We start from the raw sequence: 6,000 nt of genomic DNA, 5'->3' as shown, positions 1-6,000 counted from the left end.
AGTATTTTCCTATGAACTGAAACTCATAAGACCACATAAGGCTAGCATCATTCAGTTACAGCTATATTGGCCAACATTAGCCAGCTATCTACCCAGCTACTGCACCACGAACTGCCAGCCAGCCAGCTGGCTACCTTAACCCACAATACAACAGCTATCCAGCCAGCTACTGCACTACGAACTGCCAGCTTGATTGATTGAAAAGCTAGTCAGCTGGCCACCCCCAATCCAGCCAACCGTACAAATTACGGTCTCAGCCAATCACATCGATTTGTACAGTTAGTTAGCTAGCCATTCCATTGCGAATTAAAAGGTAGGCCAGTATTAGCTAGCTAGTAGCTAACGTTAGCCAACTGAGAACGATAGCTAGCTAACCAACAGCTGCAAGCCTGCAAACAACAACGCCGTTGATATAATGAGCTATCCGTAGTAGGGCTGACCTTCAATTTTCTTTTGGGAATTCGAATATTTGGGGCCAAGATTCGATTTTAATTCGAAGCTTCGAGATACATTTATTTTTATATTATTTTTTTTATAGTCATACACTGTTCCATAGCATACACCTTCAGTTGATCATGACAAATTCTCTCTTACCTTGACAATTTTGAAAAAGCCTCCATAATTTAGTAAACATGGCTGGTGTTGAGATTTTACGATGCCAGCTTGTGAGAATTCATTGTAGCCAGCCAGCTAGCGTTGATGCTATTCAATGCTATCAACATTAGCTAAATAGCTAACCAACTAAATACAATGACAGTGGTATCCTGAGGTAACGTTAAATGAAGACAACTTTTGATTACCAACGATAGCTAGCAAGCTAACTAAATAGCTTTGTTTGTCTGGACTATCATACTAGCTAACACCCAACTAACGTTAATGCCATTCAGAATTTATTAACATAGCTACAACACACAGTAACATTAATATAATTACATGCATCATTGTTTACAATGGGGCTAGTCAAAAGGACTGGACACAGGGACAAGTTAAACAGCAATCAATTAATTTAATGCCTACGACCACACCACAGGGCTATTATATTATATAAGGCTTTGACGCTCGCTCTCTCTCCAGCCGATTAAAATCAGCAGCTCTTCCTCATCATCATTTGCACAACGGCGTCCATCCCTGCTGCTAACATAGCTAACGTTAACTTATCTAACGTTAAAACTAACCTAAACTAACGTTAAAACTAACAAACTAACTTAACTAACAAACTTAACAAACTAACTAAATATAACTATATTACACTATATACAAGAACACGAGCAAAAACAAACATAAACACGGCTATTATACGGCTATTATATGGGTTATCAATGGGTTGGTTGAGAAGGGAAACCCGTTATGTTTCATCTAGGGAACCTAGCTACATACTACATACAATGTTGCTTAGGCTGCGTGTAGCCGTTATATGGTCGTACTGGCGAATCGCGTCTCGCTCTTTCGCCATATCGAGATATACCTCATCTCCAGTACCTACTGTACTACATGAACGAAAACAAAGCACCCGTGCACTTGACCAGGCCCCGCCCCAGTGACCTCCTATAAGGCACCAGGCGTGGTCATACTCGCCCTTCCTCTTTTTTGTTTTCCATCATGGACGTGCTTTGCATCCCATGTAACTAGCTGTTGATGAAATGCAGAGAGAAATTGAACAATGTTGGGTTTCGCCGGAGATTTGCCAGCCCCTGGAATCTTTTCGGCATGTTCCAACGGCGCGTCGGGCCTGTCCTGGGGTTTCCTCGTCTTTTGACAGCAGATCGAGGGACGTCACGCGATGTTTAGCTATCAGGCTAACTCGCGCCCAGATAGGATCTGCGCCACTAAGCATAACAATGCTGGCGTTAGTGATGCTACTCGAGTTGTCCCGGGAGACAACCGAGTTGTGTATTGGCGCAAGGGGCAGGATATCTGGGTAAACGTTGTTGTTTTCCCGGTTATCCTGGAGTGCGCGGCTAACGCTATGCTATATGCTGGGTTACTGTTTCTGTTTTTGATTCCCCGCTGAGGGCTGTCTTTCTAAAAGGTCTTCCCTCCTCTTAACCATTCATGCTGACGGTCAATCGGTGTCTACTGTTGGGAGTATTGATGGGGGCTTGTTTACCTTTTTCATGGGTGAATGGGCTGAGGCCTAGGGCTGGTGTGCTTTTTGTGAATATTATGAATGGTATGCGGGACTGGTGTTCTCTGGTCCGCATCCCCTTAACGTTGTGTGTATGGGCTAGCCCATTCTACAGTGTATTGGTGGTGTTTTAGTTCATTTATTCATTAACCCCTTCATGGGTGCACACCACAGTGGAGGTTGCTGGTTGCAACCACCACTGGTGCTCCGTGTTTATGAAGCAGGTGGCATCAGTCCTTTGCCTCTGGCATGTTGAAACAGTGCCCCGCCCGGCCGACGCCATGAGGTGAGTCGGCCTGGTGGGTGGTTGGTGGGCTGTTAAGCCTATACCGCCACGGTATAGAATTAGCAGCAATTAGTAACTTTGTTCGAAAGTTCTCTGTCAAAAATGGTGTCTGGTGGCGGGGCCATGAGGGCCAGCCGACGTCGAAACATCGTGCGAGGTTTTTGACGTTATTAGCTTTGACCTAGCCGCAAGCTATAACCACAGGGAGGGCTAGGATGCTGTCAACGCTTGTTTACAGACATCTTGGTTGGATTAGTCTCCCTTTGAGGAGGTCAGAAGTTAAAAATAATTTTTCCCTCCTCAGAGCTCCCCTCTCCGCAGAGGATCTTTGGTCTTCCGCTGGAGCGCGGGCGGTATTTGACCTAGGCCCCACACCGCCTCACGCCGCGCAGCCAGAGGTGAGAGCACGGCCTCGCCAGCGGCTGTGGCGAGGCCCTCGACCAGCGGCCATGTTTCCCCCGCCTGAGGTACCCTGGGCTCAATGTCAACAGGTGTCCACAAGGCCGACAGCCGAGGGATCGGCTACATTGGATGAGCACGCCCTAAAAAACCGTCGCCGTCCGGCTGTGTGCAGCCCGCTCTCCGGTCACTCCCTCCCCCAACACCAGCGGAAAAGGGGCTCTGATTTGTTTCCTTTGGCTGCGGGGTGCGTGTCTTCAATGAAGCGCAAGTGGCCCCACGTTCGCTTCTCATGGGGACAGGGGCTGACACCCAGTTGATGGCTGAGACTGGGTCTGTCCGTGAGAATGTTGTGCTGTCAAGCGGCTCCCACACCATAAGCTGTGTTTGGTTGAGCCTGGTGTTACAAGGGTTGTCAGCAGGGGGGCTCGAGACCTTTTGAGGCAAACAGTGCAGGCTTCCCCGACCTCGCCAGGCCGGATATCACGTTGATGCCTCCCACTCCGGAGAGCCCGCAGTGGTCTGGCAGGCACACGTGATTTGGGTGGTAGTAATATCACTGCAGGGCTATGGTGTGTAGGAACCAATGGGGGCCTCACACCTTGCATGTCCAGCTGCAGAACAACTCCTCAGCATGTTCTGGAGGGGTGTTCAGTGGGGGAGCTTTTGTCACCTAGTATGATGTCAGCTTCCCCTGTATCAAACCGGCCCTTTCTGTCGGGGTCCCCCCTTGGGTGCGATTGCCTCGTGGGTAGTGTCAGGGTCCGATGTCCCGACTCCACGGAACGCTCTGCTCGCACGGTTAGCGGGTCCAGGGTTGGCTATGCACAGCGGGTGGGACCGGGCCGCCTATCTACAGTTCCTAGCGGACCAGCGCCAAATGGCGGCGGGTGCATTTGGGAGTATCATCACATATGGCTACAGCAGTACCATATGTCAAGTCAAGTCAAGTCAAGTCAAGAGTTTTATTTGTCACGGCATACAAGTATACAATGAAATGTGGGTGGTCTTGCCCGCAACGATGTGCAATACAGTAGTACAACATATAATAGAATCCAATAGACAACATTGTGCAATAAACAGGTAACATAGGTCGAGGTGGATGGAGAGAACGCTGAGGCGGGGACTTGTGTTTACACAACCCCACCCGTTTTCAGGTTTGGTACAGACTCTATTGTCAGGGTCACCAGCAGTGACAGCTCTGGTCAACGAGATCCAATCTCTGTGGGCGAAGCAAGCCATCGTTGTGGCGTTTTCCTCCCGGTATTCTCTGGTGCCTGAGAAATCAGGAGGGGGGGTGTCAGACCCATGCTGGACCTGTCCCATGGGAAGGTTCAGCATTTTGGACCGTCTCCTACCTGTTGAACACTGTCAGGTGGGGGCCTGGTTGCCTAAATATTAAAGGCAACCAACTTGTGTCTAGCCACGCCCAACTTGCGTCTAGCCCGCCCGCGGCGACGCGGCAGCAGCAGAGCGGAGCGGCAGCATTATGTAGCAGTAATACCCCCTCTTTTAACATGCATTCTTTCGCCGGTTAAGTTTAGGCATGTTAACTTTAAGCATTGTTTCGGAGTTGGTTAAGGTTAAGGTTAGGCATTGTTTCGGACTTGGTTAAGGTTAATAGGGTTAAGTTTAGGCGCTGTTAAGGAGCTGGTTAAGGTTAGAGTTTGTCTTAGAGAATGGCAATAGACAGCCTATTTCCGGCTGCAGCTCTCTCGCGCTGCCGCGGTCACATGGGCGTAGTGGCCAATCAGAGAAACGCTAAACACAAGTTGGTTGCCTAAAATATTCACGCGGCCTGGTCCTTCTCCATCCTAGGGCTTACGAGAGGGCCTACCTGGAAGAGGTCCTGGCGGGATGGTGCCAGGAAAACAGCCTCTCCCTGAACGTCAGCAAAACAAAGGAGATGATTGTGGACTTCAGGAGGACAGGGGTCAAGGACTACAGCCCCCTCAGCATCGACAGGGCACCGGTTGAGAGAGTGAACAGCTTTAAGTACCTCGGAGCCCACATATCCGAGGACTTGACATGGACCACACACATTGACAGTGTTGTGAAGAAGGCACGACAACGCCTCTACTTCCTCAGGCGCCTAAGGAAGTTCCAAGTCAGTCAGAAGATCCTTAAGAACTTCTACTCATGTACAATAGAGAGCATCCTGACTGGCAACATCACCTCCTGGTTTGGGAATAGCACTGCACAAGACCGAAGCAGACTACAAAGAGTGACACGTTCAGCCGAACGCACAATTGGAGGGGGGCTCCCCACCCTCCAGAACATTTACAACAAGCGGTGCAGGGGCAAGGCTAAGAGAATCATTAAGGACTCCAGCCACCCGAACAACTGCCTCTTTGAACTGCTGCGGTCAGGCAAGCGATACCGGAGTCTCAAGGCGAGCACAGAAACACTCAGAAGAAGCTTCTATCCCCAGGCCATCAGGCTGCTCAACGAAAAATTAACACTACACAACAACCATCAAACGCACATAGCACACACATCCACACGCACACACTCACTTTAAACAAACACACTGTAGCACCCACTCCCCACACTTTATATTTATTGATAAAGGATTTGCACTACAACTCGTACACCTTACTGTAAATTGTACCTAAATTGTACCTCATCCCATTTCTGCTTTGCACTATATAGTATTGTATATTAGTACACTGCATAGTATATTGTATATTATATGGTAACTCAGTTACGTCTATTCTGCATCGAACATTGTACATATGTCTATACTGAACATTGTGACCTCATTTTCTACTTCTAATTTACATGCTATACTATGTTATTTGATACTTATCTTGTCTAGCACAGTCTCTGGAGCGTAACAGTAAGAAGCATTTTGTATAAAAGTATTCTGTACTTCTGTATGACAACTATTAAAGAAACTTGAAACTTACCTACGCTTCCTTTGCAGGGTTTAGCGTATGAGTACCAGAGGCTGCCGTTCGGCTTTTCTCTGGCTCCCTGCATCTTCACCAAGTGCGTGGAGGCCGCACTGGGGCCTCTGCATCGTCAGGGGTTACGAAGTGTATTCTGCCCTGACGACGTTCTGGTCCTTGGCGGTCAAGGTGGATCGTCAGGTCTCATACCAGGCAGGTGGTGGAATTCCTCACCAGCCTGGGGTTTGCTGTAGACTGGAAGTAGAGTACTCCTCTTCCCAGTCAACGGGTGGAGTACT

Source organism: Notolepis coatsorum (assembly GCF_963971535.1).
Source record: "Notolepis coatsorum genome assembly, chromosome: 1".
NCBI lineage: Eukaryota > Metazoa > Chordata > Actinopteri > Aulopiformes > Paralepididae > Notolepis > Notolepis coatsorum.
This window is presented reverse-complemented; position numbering follows the sequence as displayed.